The sequence below is a fragment of the Nicotiana tabacum genome, chromosome 20 (genome assembly GCF_000715075.1).
Source record: "Nicotiana tabacum cultivar K326 chromosome 20, ASM71507v2, whole genome shotgun sequence".
NCBI lineage: Eukaryota > Viridiplantae > Streptophyta > Magnoliopsida > Solanales > Solanaceae > Nicotiana > Nicotiana tabacum.
Window position 1 is genome coordinate 132,108,658 of NC_134099.1, and position 17,632 is coordinate 132,126,289.

A 17,632-nucleotide genomic window follows, 5' to 3' on the forward strand; every position below is an offset into this window, starting at 1 on the left:
ACACATTCAGTGGGAATCAATTCAACTTGGATGTTGACTTGATTTCTTTTCTCTTGATTCTACACATTGAAGTGTCCATAAGGTATAAGATCAAAGAGTGTATTACATCCGTCCACCAGGAATATGGGAGTATCATTACCAAGAGAAAGGCATATCTCGGGCGCAATGTGCATTTGAAATTGTTTATGGTGACTGGGATAAGTCATTTGCATCTCTACCCAAGTACATGGCCGCATTGCAACACTTTAACCCCAGGATTGTTGTTGAATGGAAGCTTGAGCGGAGTGCGGGCATACCAGAATATATATTCAAATACGTGTTCTGGGCATTTAAACCAGCAATTGATGGTTTTGTGAATTGTCGGCCGGTAATATTCATAAACGATACTCATGTCTATGGAAAGTGTGATATTAAGTTGTTGATCGTCGTTGCAGTAGATGCCAATGGACAAATATTTCCCCTAGTTTTTGCCATTTGTGCCAATGAAAACCAAGAGACGTGGACACTATATTTGAACCACTTGAAGGGGCATGTTGTCAAACAACGTTCAGGTATTTGTCTAATATCTGATCGGCATGGTGGTATATTACGTTCTGTAGAGCATTTGCTGAATGACAGGAACGGTATGCATACCACAGTTACTATGTAAAGCACCTGAAGGCCAATTTCCAGAAGAAATATCCCAGCAAGGAGTTGTATGATTTAGTGTGGATGGCTGCAACTGATCACCATGAGTGCAAATTCAGGAGGCGCATGGAATCGATCAGGCAGGAAGAGCCTGCCATTGGTTGATGCGACATGAGCTTGACAAGTGGACATTGCATGCGGATGGTGGCAGACGATGGGGAACCCTAACTACAAATGTGTCAGAGACTTTCAACGGGTTATTGAAGTCTGCACGTGGATTTCCTGTCACTGCCATAGTGCAGATGTTATTCAAACAGATGGCGGAAAGGTTTATTGAAAGGCATAGAGGTGCATCAGAATTGATGGAGAGGGGTGTTGAATTTATGCCAATATCAATGAAATGATTTGAGAAATACAGGAGGAGAGCACATTGGCATTCATTTTTACAGTATTGCAACGAGCAGAATATTTTTGAAGTTCGCACCACTTTCCATCAAAATCGGGGGAATAATATACACACCGTAAATGAAGCCAGTAGGTTGTGTTCTTGTGAGAAATGGTCCATCTACTACATGTCGTGATCACATGCCATCAAGTGCTTTCAACATATAAGTTTAAGGCCAACCAACTATATTGATAAGCAATATAGTGTTGTTGCATACTTAAACACATATTGTGGGCAGTTGCAGCCAGTGGGTGCTGAGCATTATTGGTCGCCGGAACCATTTAAAATAGTGTGTAACAATAACTATTTACTAAGCTACAAGTGCAAAAAAAGATCGTATATACGAAACTAAATAGATGTTGGTGATACCGTTTATGCGTGTAAATGTGGCATATGCTCGCAAATAGGACACGACCGTCGTAAATGTCCTTCAGCTAGTTTGGGTGGCGGTGGTAATCCAGCTTCTGGTGGAAGTTGATCTAATGTGCCCAACTATCAAGGATACACGTAGTGTTTTGTTTCCGTAATGTTTTTGTAATAAGTGTATGTACTTGTTTATCTTGCAGAATGTATGAAAAAAAATTATGTTTCCATTGCTGTTATATCTTTTTGATATTTAACATTAATACTTCAGTACAACAATCTAATATAAATCCATTTAAATAAAAAAATAATTGTCATTCGCCATTATCGTCATTGTCTGGCACTATTTCATTATCATTGTCTTCAACTTCTTCGTCAACATTGTGTATGTACCCTTCGGGACCGAGGGCATTGTAATCTAGGCCCCAGTTGATACACATTTCTCGCATTTCATTGATATCATCAAGAAGACCACTTGCGTGATTTCTACAACAATATGGGACACCTACGCCCAATGTCTGTGGTAGAAACTTAGGTAGTCTCTCCCACTCGACAACTGTTGGGAAAATAGGATAATCATTGTCTCTATGAAATTTATCATTTTCTAATAAATTCCAGTACTGATCCCCCGTTCCTCTCAAGAAGTAAGATCATCCATTGCATGATGAACAACAAGTGCCTTTTCCATCTCTAGAATCTCCTTCATATGCCCAATCACTTCTGGTTCATCTTTATGTGTGTTTGTTTGGAAGGTCGCAGACAGTGTGTGTGGCACAAAAAGCTCATGCCTGTGACACAGTACTTCGTAATCACACCATTTTGAGTAAAGGGGGAATCCATTGTAGTTTTTTGCCCCAAATTCGCATACCTTAAGGCTTTGTAGATTGTGCTTCGCTCTCAATAATGTGCCCTGCGACTTTGAGATCAGTGTGTATATTGATAGGCTGATTTTCCAAGGTACGGAGAACACCATACCACTTGTCATCACTCAGATCAGTGTAGCAACCTAGCATATTTTTTTCAAGGTAGGGATCGATAGTGTTAAGACGTGATCCGTGGGGATCTGTTGAACAACCTTCACCCTTTTGCCTCTTTTTGAACTACTTGTTAAATGTTAGTGGCATTTTTTTAATGAATGTTGTAATGTTTATTCAAAAGGTCTTTGAAATACATATGACTTGGTTTAGTTTAAAAAGTTATCTTATACCCGAAAGAATCATTATCACGCGAAGCATAGTGCGGTGAAATACCACGTTATGTATATTGTCTTGTCGACTTGATAAAGCTGTCATTTTGCAAAAGCTGTCTTCTGGAAAAGTTGTATTGTACCGTAAAGAATCATTAGCATGCAAAGCATAGCGTGGTTACATACCACGTTATGTGTATTGTCTTGTCAACCTGATAAAATTGTCGTTCTGCAAAAGTTGCTCGCCTGGAAAAATTGTATTGTACCATAAAGAATCATTAGCATGCAAAGCATAACACAGTTACATGCCATGTTATGTGTATTGTCTTGTCGACCTGATAAAGATGCCATTCTGCAAAAGCTGTCTTCTGGAAAAGATGTATTGTACCGTAAAGAATCATTAGCACGCGAAGTATAGCGCAGTTACATACCACGTTACGTGTATTGTCTTGTCAACTTGATAAAGCTATCGTTCTGCAAAAGCGGCTCGCGTGGAAAAGTTGTATTGTATCGTAAAGAATCATTAGCACACGAATCATAGGGAGGTTACATACCATGTTATTTGTATTGCCTTGCCTATAAATAACTAGCACATTTAGTTATTATCTGCGCTTAACCAAAACAAATAGCAACACTTTCCATAAAAGCAGGGGGTTTTTTCCATTAACAAATGTCTAGACGCAATGATCAACCAATGTGCTATTGTGGCAAATGATGTATGATGAACTCATGTTGGTTTGATGGTCATGTTAGGCGCAGATACTGGATGTGTGTAAACATGTTTGGAGGTAATGACGAAAATTATTGCGATTTTGAGGAATGGTATGATGAACCCATTGAGCAGGAATGCTAAAAAGAATCTTTGCAGTATATTTGGAATATGAATTGTACACCGTGAGTCTAAAATAAAATGAGAAATTGCGACATTGCAGGAAAAATTAAAAGAGGCAGAAGAAGAAAAAAATAAGTTGGAAGAGAAATTTAAGTGGTTGGAGCAGAGAATACTAGGCGGTAATGACTAAACAATGACATGTATGTGTTGAGTGTAGTATTTTATCTTTATGGTTTCCGTGTCTTATATTTTCATTAGTTGTACTGAATTAAATTATGTTAAGTTGCTATGTTTGTGTTTGTGTCGTAGTATTAAAATAATGAAGAACTGGAGAAATAAAAACATAACGCACATATAATGTAAACAATAAAAATAGTTTTCATTATTTACTGAATGTTATATGTACATCAAATTAAAAAAAAATCAATGTGTCCTACATCATGTATGCTTTAATGCAGTCGTTAGCCTGAGGCGCATCCCATCCAGCCCAGCTATACTATCAGGATCATCCTCATCACGATGTCTCTTTATCGGAGGATGAGCTGCAGCATGATCGTCAGTAAGGCTGGCAAGCTCGATAGAAGGGGTCGTTGGTGTAGCAGTAACCTAAACAATAATGACATATTTAGTATATGAAATATGTAATAGAAATCTAGGGGTTGATTGCATAAAAATAATTAAAATGTTTTTCAATGGTCGTAGTGGGCTCCTGAATATACTCATGTGTCTCAGGCATGTGAGTGTCGCACCTAGTGGCCTCTGTGACGGGCGAGGATGATGGCTTAAAAAATATATGCTTTAGATATTTATGACTAATCAATGAGATAAACACAAAAATTAAGTAATAGTAGTACAAGCTAACCAAATCATGTGGAAGATCGTTAGCATCCCTCGGTGACGAGCCTAACTAAGTCGGCGCCCACTATCCACATCTCGTACCGGACGAGCATCAGCAACCGTCGATGCCTCTGGATGGTCAGCAAACAACGCATCCCAGTCATGTGAGGTAAAGGTCGTGCCCACAATCGGCAGTGGAGCTGATGGGGTTACCTGCAAAGTCCCTAGGTAAGCCCAGGCTAAATGACGGGATATCGTTAGGATCAGGGTGGTCACCTGGCTGATCAACTCCAACATCCTCAACAGGTGCCTCAACGCCCCCTTGATGGGGAGCACCTCCTCGCCGATCCCTACCTCCTCGTCGACCCCCATGACCTCGTGGGACACCCCTACCTCGTGGGACACCCCCGCCTTGTGGCACACCCTTGCCATGTCGACCACATTCAGGCTGCACTGCTGGCCCACGATGGTACTGCTCTAGCGCCATATAATCAGCCTCGTATGCTGAGCGCTCACTATCCTGGGCTCGCTGCAATGTCTGGGCAGCTAAATCTATAACTTGCCGACCATAGTCGTGCAAAACAGCAACTCCCACGCCGGCATGTTGCTGTATCTGCAGTCCCAACTGGTGGAACATATGTAGTCTAATAACTTGCACAACATATAAAATATTAACTGCGAAACGGTAATGTTAAAGTTATAACTAAGTATTCATTAAATGCTAATGTTACCAAATAACATACCAACGCCTCATACCTCCCGACGTATGGAACGAACCGACCGCCAACACAATGAAGTGGATTCCCGATGATAAGTCGGGTAATGTTGTGGTACTAGCCGATATGTGCATTCTCACTATCCATAAGATAGGCTGGAGGGGGTGGTGGAATCAGATCACGCCGCTGGTCCCAACTCTCGATCTGCGCCTCTAGCCATGCCTCATATGCCTGGTCAACCTTCGAACGATCATCCCGCTGGTAATGAGTCCTAACCCAAGCGGGCGGTGGAGGTACATGCTGCGGTCGACACAACTGGAAAAGGACTCGCTCGGTGGCATGATGCTCAACAATATCGAGACATATCAACGGGACGGAAGAGCTCCATATAAGTCGCCCGGTCGAGCAATAATCGGGCAAACTAGTTATTAGCGCGCTGTTGTGGGCGTCCAAATGAACTATCACGTAAAAGTAGGAACCGTGAGTATACGCAACACATATAAATCCAAGACAAGTAAACTTAAGTATAGAATTACCTGCGCGTCCTCCAGCAAATCTAACATCTCTACAATACAGAAGATTATGTCGAGCCTCTTACTCGCATCCGTATCCCCACATCTCAACCCACCTCCTAGTCAAAAGGAGAAACGGTGGAGGTGGTGCATCCTGAGCTATGGGTGGTAGAGGTGGCTGAAACTACAGGAACCGCTCCCAGGCCCAAACTTAATATATAATTTGGACGTAAAATTTAAGGTATATTCTTATGATGTATGTTATAATGAAGAGAGTATTTGACTATGTTTTTACCTGTAGCAGTGGCATAAATCCTGCAACGTCTCGTTGGGTGCCCATGCATGCCCGGCACATCTGCCGGTACAAGTAACCAAGAACACCAACACCCCAACTGTACTAAGGTAAACCATCTAGCAACTCAAGATGATAAAGAAATCTCAAGCTGACTAGGTTTCCTGAAGTGTTCGGGAACAATACGCCTCCAAACATAAGAAGCAGTAGCAACCTCGTGTACCGGTTAATGTGAACCTCTGGTGTATCATAAGCAATGTCATCATGCATGGCCTCCATATATTGCCGGATGGGCGTTAACAAAATACGACTAGCCCCAACCAATACACCCTCATCCTCTGGCCGGAAATCGGTGAGCCGCTGCAAAGTCTCCAGGTACTAAGCTCCCGTATAATCTCTCATACCTCGCGGCAAAGCAACAACAAGTCCATCAATCGGCAGCCCATAAAGGACCTCCACGTCCTGCAGCGTGATAGTGGCCTTGCCAATAGGCAAATGGAATATGTGCGTCTCTGGTCGCCACCGCTCTATCAAAGCCGTGAGCAATGACCAATCTAGCTGCAGCCGGCCGATCTCAATGATCCTATAAAAACCAGTATCTTGTAGGAGTCTGACTACACGGGGATGGAGCTGGTGTTCCTTAAAAAGTCCTAGACATCGTCTATTCTCCTAGAACGTAAAGTCTAGGCCAATAACTCCCCCTCCCATATGTAGGAAGACATATGCTCAGCCTGTAGCAGTAGTAGCTCTAGGGAGGCAAGTCCCGGATGCAAATACGGAACCTCCATGACGACTACTGTAAATTGAATAAAATTTATTATATTATTTTTCTTTTCCACTACTTAAATATATTGCAATACCTTGAATATTAAATTTTATTCGATATTTTTACTATATTGTTAATTAGATTGATACATTTTCAATATTATAATTTTATATTTTATACTTGATGACGCCTACTAGTGAAAGCTAGGCAAGCCAACCAGCTGAACTATTTACCTTGTTTCCATTTTTAATCCGATAACAGTTAAGAGCCAACAATTAGATAACAACAGAATTGAATAAGCGGAAGGTTGCATTGTAAAGTTTTAATAATACTGCTAATACCAATCCATAACAAATCTACCCAAGACTGGTGTCACAACTTCACAGACTGTCTAGGAGTACTACAAATAAAGGTCTGAAAGAAATAAATACAACATTGTCTCCGGAAATACATGAAAGAAACAGGAATAGTAGATAGAAGGAGACACCAAGGCCTGCGGACGCTTGCAGGACTACCTCGGGTCGCCTGATGAACAAGAAACATCAATCTCACTGCGGTCCGAAATCTACAGCACTGGGATCTGCACAATAGAGTGCAGAGTGAAGTATCAGCACAACCGACCCCATGTGCTGGTAAGTGCCTAGCCTAACCTCGGCGAAGTAGTGACGAGGCTAGGACCAGACTACCAAATAAACCTGTGCTATATAGCATACAAAAATAATAGGAAGCAGATAACAATGATGGCAACAATGATCAACCAGTGGTATAAATAGCAGACAACCAGAACACCATAAATGTTTCTCAACAAATAATAAATACAAGTGCAATCAATTAATAAAGTCCTTCAAATATAAATCTTTCGCCTATAAATCCTTCAAGTAATAATCTCTACGATAATATACTTTTCAATAAATATATTTCGAATATATTTCCTTCAAATAAATATCTTTCAGATAAACATCTTTCGAATATAATTCTTTCGAGTAAAGGTCACCTTGTGACACCTCATTTCATAATAATAAATAATATAGGTTTCAACCTACTTTCATATTTTCACGGCATCTCGTGCCTATATTTATGTCACAACCGCACGGACAACTCACGTGTCATTAAATAAAACCATAATATTTTCCCCGGCACCTTGTGCCCACATATTTCTGTCTCACATTGCACAACGATATTCTCATGTTACTCAGCTCATAGGTTCCATAACCCAATACAATTAAGAATGTTCAAGGAGCCTCATTCACTTAACATAAAGTAGAGTACAACTTCCAACCCAATTAGGAAATCAACAAGAAAAGATGAAGTTATTTTTAGAAATCATTTGATAAAGAAAATATCATTTTCAATTAAAGTACAATATCGAAGGAATCATTACCTTTAATACGAGAAATTAATAAATCAAAACATAGTAGAAATTCCTTTTTAAGTAAAGTACAACCTCAAACGGTTTAAGGAAACTTTAGTTGAGAAATCAATTGAGTTAAAAATGTAACAATTCTTGAAATTTGAAGTATTGAACATATTAAAAAAAATAAGGCGAGGTATTGTAAACACTATGGATCCCAACACAAAGGATCACAACAGTAAAGGGATCTAAACAGTTAATACACTTGAATTGTTAATAACAGGTAAACACAACAAACAAAAAGTGCACGGCATCACCCTTCGTGCTTTAATACTCTCTCACCAAAACAATACACGACATCACCCTTCGTGCTTTAACACTCTCTCACCGAAACAATACACGGCATCACCCTTCGTGCTTTACACTCTTCCTCACCCAAGCAACAAACACAAGGCAAATAGGGTAAGGGAATCTATAACATTGAAATAAAATCAACTAATAACGGAAAATCAGTAAATAAACGTACAGGACAACATAACTCAATTAGAATCAGGAAAAATCAAGGACAAATGTACGACATCACCCTTCGTGCTTTTACTCTCGTCCTCACCATAAGAATCAATATAAACTGCATGGCATCACCTTTCGTGCTTTACACTCTTTCTCACCATAAAATCAATATAATCGGCATAGAATTGTACATCGTGCGGCACAGCATCACCCTTCGTGCATTACACTCTTCCTCACAAAATCATACACGGCATCACCCTTCGTGCTTTAACACTCTTCCTCACCCAAACAACAATCACAAGAAGTAAGGGCAAGGAAATAAATGAAATCACAATAAAATCCTGGTAAGGGAACAATAGTACAACAATCAAATTCCGGCAAGGAAAACAACATCAAAACAATAACATCCCGGCAAAGGAGACAATATCATGATTCTCTCTCTCCTTTCTTCTTTCACGTTTACTTCCCAATTCTATTCACAACTTGAGCCAATGCTCTACAATGTTCAACAATTCAATTCTCAACTTGAGCCAATGCTCTACAATGTTCAACAATTCAATTCTCAACTTGAGCCAATGCTCTACAATGTTCAACAATTAAATTCTAAATTTGAGCCAACGCTCTACCATGTTCAATTAACAATAATACTTCCACAAGTCATATTCCTCAATAGAAATTATCAAATAGAGCATATACAATACGAAACGGAGTCACATTAATCAAAGTATAAGACACACGGGCATGCTTGACACTAACGTATAGATACTCGTCACCATGCCTATACGTTGTACTCAACAAATAACACATAACAAATAGGACACAACTCATAATCCCTCAAGCTAAGGTTAGACCAAACCCTTACCTCGCTTTGCAACCAATTCAAAATTCCAACAAGCCTTTGCCTCGCGAATTCGTGCCCGAAACTCTCAAATCTAGTCATAAACAATTCGATTCAGTCAATAAAAATTATAGGAATTAATTCCATATGAAATTCTACATTTTCCATTAAAAATCCGAAATTGTACTAAAAATTCGCTCATGGGGCCCACGTCTCGGAACCCGACAAAACTCACAAAATCCGACAACCCATTCAACCACGAGTTCACCCATACAAATTTTATCAAATTCCGATAACTACTTGACCTCCAAATCTAAAATTTTCATTTTTGGAAGATTTTGCAAAAATCTTGATTTTCTTCCATTTAAATCCGAATTAAACGATGAAAATAACCATGGATTTATGTAATATAAACACTTTCGAGTATAGGACACTTACTTGAGTTGAAATCGTGAAGAACACCTCAAAATCGCCCAAGAACCGAGCTCCAAAAATCCCAAAACGAAAATGAAGAAAATGAGCATTTTTGGTCCTTAAGTTTCTACCCATCCGTCACTAAATGTCCATTTTCGTCACTAAAAGTTGTCACTAAAAGTCTACCAGAAACAACTTTACCATCCATATTCAATCCATCATAACTTTCTCTACAAATGTCAGAATGGCGAATGGTTTAACTTTATGGAAACTAGAATCCAAGAGCTACAACCTTTATGTTTTGCATATTTTCGGATTCCCTATATATTTCGAGATATAAGCTTCCAAAGTAGCCTCCTCGCATCAGAAATTTCTGGGAAATTTCAAAACAGCTTTACCAGCTCTTATTTAGTCGACCATAACTTTCTGTATAAATATCCAAATGCTTAATGGTTACATTTTCTGGAAACTAGAATGCAAGAGATACAACTTTCATGTTTTGTACATTTTCAGATTCCTTATAGATTGCTAGATATAAGCTTCCAAATTATGCTCCTCGCATCAGAATTTTCGAACCTTGCTGTCAAAATCCAGCAAGTTAAATTGGCCTAAAAATGGTCCGAAACCACTCCGAAACTCACCCGAGCCCCTCGGGAGTCTAAACCAAATATGGAAACATGTCCCAGAATACAATACGAACTTAGTCGAGGATTTAAACCACGCTAAACAACACTAAAATTTCGAATCGCGCCATGAATCGAATTATGAGTTTTCAATTCTTCTAACTTCTATATTCTATGCAAATACCTATCAAATCAAGTCTGATTGACTTCAATTTTTGCACACAAGTCATAAATGACATAACGAAGCTATAAAAATTTTCAGAACTAGATTCCGACCCCGATATCAAAAAGTCAACTCTCGGTCAAACTTTTCCAAAAATCTTCTATTTTCCAACTTTCGCCAAAATGCGCTGAATTGTCCTACGGACTTCCAAATCCAAATTCGAACATGCTCCTAAGTCCAAAATTACCATACGAAACTATTTGAATCATCAAAATTCCACTCCAGGGTCGTTTGCTCAAAAGTCATATCTCCGGTCAAACTTAAGAAATCTTTAGCCTTAGATTTCTAGATTCCGTTTTATGGCGATAATTTGATCTAGGGACCTCCGAATTCGATTTCGGGCATATGAACAAGTCCCAAATCACTATACGAAACTATTGGAATGATCAGTTGAGTTTTAAAGCTCCAATTCATAATTTAATCGATTTTTCATACAAAAACCTTCCGGAAAATTCTACGGACTGCGCACACAAGTCGAGAAATTATTGATAGCGCTTTTTTATTCAATGTATTAAAATACCGAGATGATTATTTAATTTAAAGATGACATTTTGGGTCATCACATTCTCTATCTCTAAAACAAACGTTCGTCCTTGAACGTACTAAGAATTATCCTGACATTTCCAAATTGATGATTTTAATTCGGGTACACCCGTCCTAGACGGACCCAACTCCTGTGTTGGTTCCCTAAAGTCAAATTCACATGATGCAAACAAGCGTTCCTACTAGGGATCCGGCATGAGGATTGTTATACTAGGTTTAAACCCTGGGTTTATTTGTTCTAGACCTGGCTTATCCGAGCGGACAACTCGAGCCGGGGGGGCTGCATACCGGTAACCAAAAGATCATCCGGCTTTGTAACTTGTCCGAACCTTGTTCTATTTGGGATATGACACTAACAGAAAGAAGTCATGCCAGCGTGCACTCCTCAGAAAAGAGAAGATAGCGGCTTCGTAGCAGTTTATATATAGTTCAAATAATATCAAAGTGGTAAAAAGCAACATTTAGCACATTAGGCCCAAACATGTAAATAAAATCAGATAATAGATAAAGCCAAATATAATGATTATTCTAAGCTCGAATTCTTGAAACCTGAACTAGAGATTCTGTGTTCGATCCCCATCAGAGTCGCCAGAGCTGTCACACCTCCCTTTTTACCTACCCCGAAAGGGTATAAGGGGGTTTTTCCAATTTAAAGTGACAATCGAAACGGGATCATTTTATTAAAATTCAGAGTCGCCACTTGGGATAATTTTATGGTGTCCCAAGTCACCGGTTCAAATCCCGAATCGAGGAAAAGTTTGACTCTGTATTACAGTCCGCGAACACAGAAATCTAGGTAAGGAATTCTGTTAACCCGGGAAAAGGTGTTAGGCATTCCTGGTTTTCGTAGTTCTAGCACGGTCGCTCAACTGTTATAATTGGCCTAGTTATCTCATTTTTACACGTTTTAAACCTATTGTGCATTTTTTTAACTTTTTAGCCGCTTTTAATATTTCGGAAAAATTCAAGGTTATATAAAAAACATCGTAAGCCACGCTACATGAAATGCACCCGTGGTTCACGACACGTTCTATTTAACTTTGTTAGAAATTGAAGTCGGGTCACATGAAATGCGCACCCGGATTTGAAGATTTACGTATCACGATTATGCCACGGGAACTATACTCATAGCCGTGATGATTTAATATTAATCATGCCTAAAGCCACTAGCACACTTAAATTATGTTCCAAATCTTTGAGATTACCGGTGAAGCTATTGAATTAAGGATAACACATTCACGTGGAAAAAAATGCTTTTAACAAAGTTTCGTTTCTTTTTTCTTTTATTGTCTTTGCTATACATTCAACTCATTCATTGTTTTTTTGAGAATAATAACATGAGTGATTCTTAGTCAAACTATTGAACGCTTAACATAGTGATTAACTTCGAATTGTTGAGTTCAGATTTCATGTGAACTTGGTCTAACAGTGGAATAGCTCCCTTCTAGTGGACCATAGGCAACTAAGTATATGTGTAATTTAATTATTATCTTCCTAAATTTCAAACCAAGTGTCCACTATGCATATTAATGCAATAACACACTTATAAGATTTAGTAGTACATTTTAAGATTTAAACTACATCTAACTAAATTATAGGCTAGCTATGAAAACTAAGAATGAAAACAACAATAGCAAAAAGAAGTTGCTAAGCTATCACGCTCCCAAACAAAAAATGATATTAGAAATAAATTAACATGAAGAGTGAAGAACAAATGGATAAAACAGAGTCATATGCCAAAATAAATATCCAAAACTTAAGAGTTTAAGAAATGAACCTTTTTTAAACAGGAACAACTTCTAATTCTTGAATAAGCGTCAAATAAAGACCTGGATCGGAAGACTCGACGACTTCGCTTCACTCAACTTTGGAGCTGCTCATTTTGTGCTTTTATGGGTTTGTTTTGAGCTGGGTTCGGAGCAGTTTTTATGGATTTTTGCTGCTATTTTTTGAAGGATATGAAACCAGTCTTTTGGGTGAAAGGGGGTTGTTTCAAGCTGCAATTTAGAGGCTGCTCTTGCTGAATTTTTGAGTTGAGATGATGGTATTTTGAAGATATAGGGAGAAGAAGGGACGATGTGAGGGATTGAAAGTTGATTGACAAAGTGGAACACGACCGATTTCTGGGAGGTGGAGTTAAAGGTTGAAAAGTCAGAAGAATGAGTGAATGTGAAAATGGGTTTATTGGGAATCAGTGAAGTATTTGGAAGTGAAGGAAATGTAGAAGAAGGCAGTAGCTTTCTGCCGTTTCTCTTGGAAAATGGGAGTTCATTCCTAGCTTTAGGAAATTAAGCCTTCTTTTATAGGGAGTAGGAATTAGGTTAGGCAAAATGGAAAATGGGTATGGGCTCAATGTTTTGGGCTATCCGAAATTGGGCATTTCCAATCCAAAATCTTAATTCTTTTCTACAAATAATGTAAAATCTGTACTATAAAATACATAACTAATTCTAATTAATTAAAATAAATAATATTATATTGTGAAACTATTTTTGATATTTTTCAAGATTATATAAAAACAAAAAATAAAAATATATAAAAATAGGTGAAAATAGCATTAATACATTAAGTACTAATTAACCTTAAATTAAATGGACTTGAAATTATTTTTGTGTTTTTTGATTTTTTTTTAAATACTAAATAACAATAAAATTAGTGTATTAGAATCCTAGAAAAATTTAAATAACTCAAATAAATATATAAAATATGCGAAACTGCTAATATAGCTTGAAGACGTGGCGGATCAAAAATTACATGTCTACAGCTGCCCCTCTTTGACTGGAAACACGAAGAGTTTTTAGGTAAAGAACGACTAGACAAGTTTTTTGACCCGACCCTTATTTAAGGAGATCAAAAACTAAGAGAAAGGAGAATGTGACCGAGCCCTGGTATCTGAGCTGCCTACATATCCTTGGCTATAAAGGAATCAGGCCACGTGTAGTTCAGAGGTGAGTGAGATGATAAAGTACCGAGGTGGAGAGCCGGTCGAGGTGCCGTTCTGCTGAGGTTCCGGTCTGCGGTCCCGTTATTACATCAAAATCAAAAATAAAAAAGACTAACTAAGCCTATCAGCTACGAGTTACAAGATTCCTATCTATGAGTCTTCTAAAGCTTGATCTTGAGTCTTGGTAGGTTCTTCATGCGGGCCCTGATCTGAATCTTGATGCTTGTTAGCCGCAGGTGTTAGTTCAATCTTCTTCAACTTTTCAAACCAAGATGGGACATGCAGAGCTTGTGACCTCAGCCCTGTCTTGAGCAGCTCACATCTTTCATTAACTTCTGCATTTGGATTCACTTCTTATCTTTCTTTTTGTTTTTTTTTTATTTTTATTCTGGATTGTGACTAACTTCTGTTGATCATCTAGGACTGCTGAATCACATTCTTGACGCGAGCTTCTTTTGTTGCTGACCTGAATTGCATTCTGAATTGAATTCCCTTTTTTTTCCAGGTGGGCGCCTGATTGCTGAACTTGAACCGTCTTCTCTTGTTACTTGACACTGTTTTCCCTTGCACCTTGAACCATTTTCCCTTTAAACTTGAACTGTCTTCCTTCGAAACTGCTTTCCCTTGAAACTTGAGTTGTCTTCCTTCGACACTGCTTTCCCTAGAAACTTGAGTTGTCTTCCCATGTTCTCCAGGTGGGCGCCTGATTACTGAACTTGACCTGTCTTCCTTCAAAACTTGAACTGTTTTTCCTTGTTCTCCAGGTGGGTGCCTGATTGCTAAAACTTTCTATGTTCCCTTGTTTTTCATGTGGGTGCCTGTAATCAAAACCAACAAAACAAACAAAATTTTCTGCCCCAGTTTGCACTAGGAAAATTTGTGAGTTGTTAGCAATATTGTAAACCACTTATACTATTGATGCAATGATGAGTAAACTAAAGACTAGACTAGGATGTACGTCGCCTAAAAGTGATTGAGCTTGCGGAAAACTATAAACTAAGCTTGACTAAAGTAAAAACTGAACCTATTCTCCAGGCGGGACCCCTGAATTTCAAGAAAACAAAAAATTGACCCTCTTTTCTTTTCAAATCCAGACTTCCTTCTTTTTTCCTTTTTTTTTTTAAATTCAGACCTCCCTTTTTTTTTAAAAAAAATATTATCTTAGGAGAAAATTCATCGGACTAGGTTTTCTATCTTAGGAGATGGATTCATCAGACTAAGATTTTGATCCTAGGAGAAAGTTCATCAGACTAGGTCTTTTTTCTACTTCTTTTGGTATCTTAGGAAAAAGATTCATCGGACTAAAATTTCTATCATAGGAGAAAGTTCATCAGACTAGGTCTTCTATCTTAGGAGAAAAATTCATCAGACTAAGATTGCGATCCTAGGAGAAGATTCATTAGTCTAGGTTCTTTTTTTTGTTATCTTAGGAGAAAGATTCATCAGATTAAGATTTTTATCCTAGGAGAAAATTCATCAGACTAGGTTTTCTATCTTAGGAGAAAAATTCATCAGACTAAGACATTTATCCTAGGAGAAAGATTCATCAGACTAGGGTTTTATTTGTTATTTTAGGAGAAAGATTCATCAGACTAAGATTTCTATCCTACGAGAAAGTTCGTCATACTAGGTTTTCTATCTTAGGAGAAAGATTTATCAGACTAAGATTTCTATCCTAGGAGAAAATTCGTCAGACTAGGTTTTCTATCTTAGGAGAAAGATTTATCAGACTAAAATTTTTTATTGGGAGAAACTCCATCAGACTAAGGCTTTTTATCCTAGGAGGAAAAATGTGAGTGCAATGACAACATTTTATGCACATTAGCAAGACAAATAAAGGCAAAGATTTGAGAAACTTCCCTTTGTCGGTTCTTCTCTTCTCTTCTTTTTCCCTTGTTTTTCTTCTTTTCTTTTTTTTCTTTTTTTTTCTCCCTTTTTTTTGAAACCACTTTCCTTGCACTGCTTTGTTCCTATTCAAACAAAGAAAATTTTGTCAGTTTTTAAAGTGGTGGTCGGTTTGTGGCCTTGAGTCTTGGGCAGCTTGGCTTTTGTTCAATCGGCTCGAGTTGGTCTCAAGAGACTTTTGCTCTGCATTAACCCTTATTGTTTTACACCTAGTACCATTTGTATTTGTGGCTCAATCAGCCTTATCCCAAGTGGAGATCTTTGCTTAGGTGACATTTTCTGATATCTTGAATGACTTCCTACTTTTTGAGCAACTTGTCTGTTAGAGAGAATCACCAGTTATCTTTGTTTGCGCCAAGCAGGCTGACAATAGTCTTTTGGGGGGGGGAGCTTTTGCATGAATCCTCAAGGCATGTTGAAAAGTAACAACTGAGTGCGCTGGACAAATTTACTTTGTGCAACTGAAAAGCTGGTAGCAGATTTTGAATTTTTTTCTTGCTTGTTTGACAAAGACTGACCCGGAGTGAAGGACACAATGATGAAAAGAAACAAGTATTAACAAGAAATGCCCCGGTCGAGAAGGATAGGTGAAGAGTTTTTTTTTCATTTTTTATTTTGCGCTAACTAGCCTTAATGATCACGACATGCATTTTGGACTTAACGACATAATCTATCTAACTAATCCAATCTTCCCTTTTGCCATTCTTATGACCTTTGAAGTCGGGCTTGTTCATGTCAATCCTTTGCATCAGTTTCATGACTCACTTTCGACTAGTGGGTGCCCTGAGGAGTTTTCACCAACAAGTCTCTCTCATTTATTCATCTCTGCTTACCGTCGCCTTACAGTGCCCGTGAGGGTTTTCACTAGTAAGACTCTCTCATTTTTCTATTTCTTTTTCTCTTTCTTTTGTGAGCAACTTAATAGTGTTCTATGTCGTGTGACAACTGTTGCTCATTGCATGCATCTTTTGACATTCTTGAAGGCTTATCGAGAGGTCTTATTGGGAAGGTTCTTTGGATAGGGTTGGAAAGAAGGGTCGGCATCTAGACTCAAAGTAGACTCAAAATGACGGGGTTGTAGACTTACAACTCTTGGAATTGACTCTTTCAAAAATGGAATAAAATCTTTGCCCCAGTTTCAGCTATTGGGGGATTTTTTGAATTTTTTTTTTTTTTTTTTTTTTTGAATTCTTATTTGGTTGGACCGAACCGTGAGGCTGCCTACGTGTCCTTTTTTAAGGAATCAGGTCGAACATAGTTCAAACATCTGACCTAAACTATTTTTTATCTTTCTTTTTGTTTCTCTTTTCCTTTTTTCTTTTTTTTTCTCTTTTCTTTTTTTTCTTTTCTTTATTTTTTTTTTGTTTGCCCCAACTTCTATTTTTGAGGGCATGGACCTTTGCTAATTCTTTTTTCTTTCTCTGAACTTCTAAGAATTGCCTCAGTTTGTACTCTTGGGACATGGATTTTTTTTTCTTTTTTTTTACTCTAAACTTGATTCCAAAAGAGGGTAGTCAAAGAAAAATAACACAGGCTCAAAAGGGGTAGCAATGGTTATAAAGTGTTTGGGTAGCAGAAAAAGGACCTCCCAACCTCAAGAACGTCAAACATGGTATCTTTTTGCGATCACAGCATTGACGAACATGTCTGTCTTCTTGGTGTGTCGTGGTCACAAGATATTTTTTTCATCCCTTAGTGACAAACT

The 17,632-nt window shown here is 38.2% G+C and overlaps 1 long non-coding RNA gene across 2 annotated transcripts; it reads right to left on the minus strand.

Moving 5' to 3' along the window:
* Positions 1–6,927: 6,927 nt before the first annotated feature.
* LOC142174922 (uncharacterized) lies at positions 6,928–13,348 on the minus strand. 2 transcript variants are annotated; one of them, XR_012704033.1, is made up of 3 exons: positions 12,856–13,339; positions 9,300–9,369; positions 6,928–7,156 (listed from the first exon to the last, which is right to left on the minus strand). It is a non-coding gene; the product is annotated as an uncharacterized LOC142174922 (long non-coding RNA). The 2 variants fall into 2 exon arrangements; XR_012704034.1 differs by lacking the exon at positions 9,300–9,369 and having other exon boundaries at positions 12,856–13,348.
* Between the last annotated feature and the right edge of the window lie 4,284 nt (positions 13,349–17,632).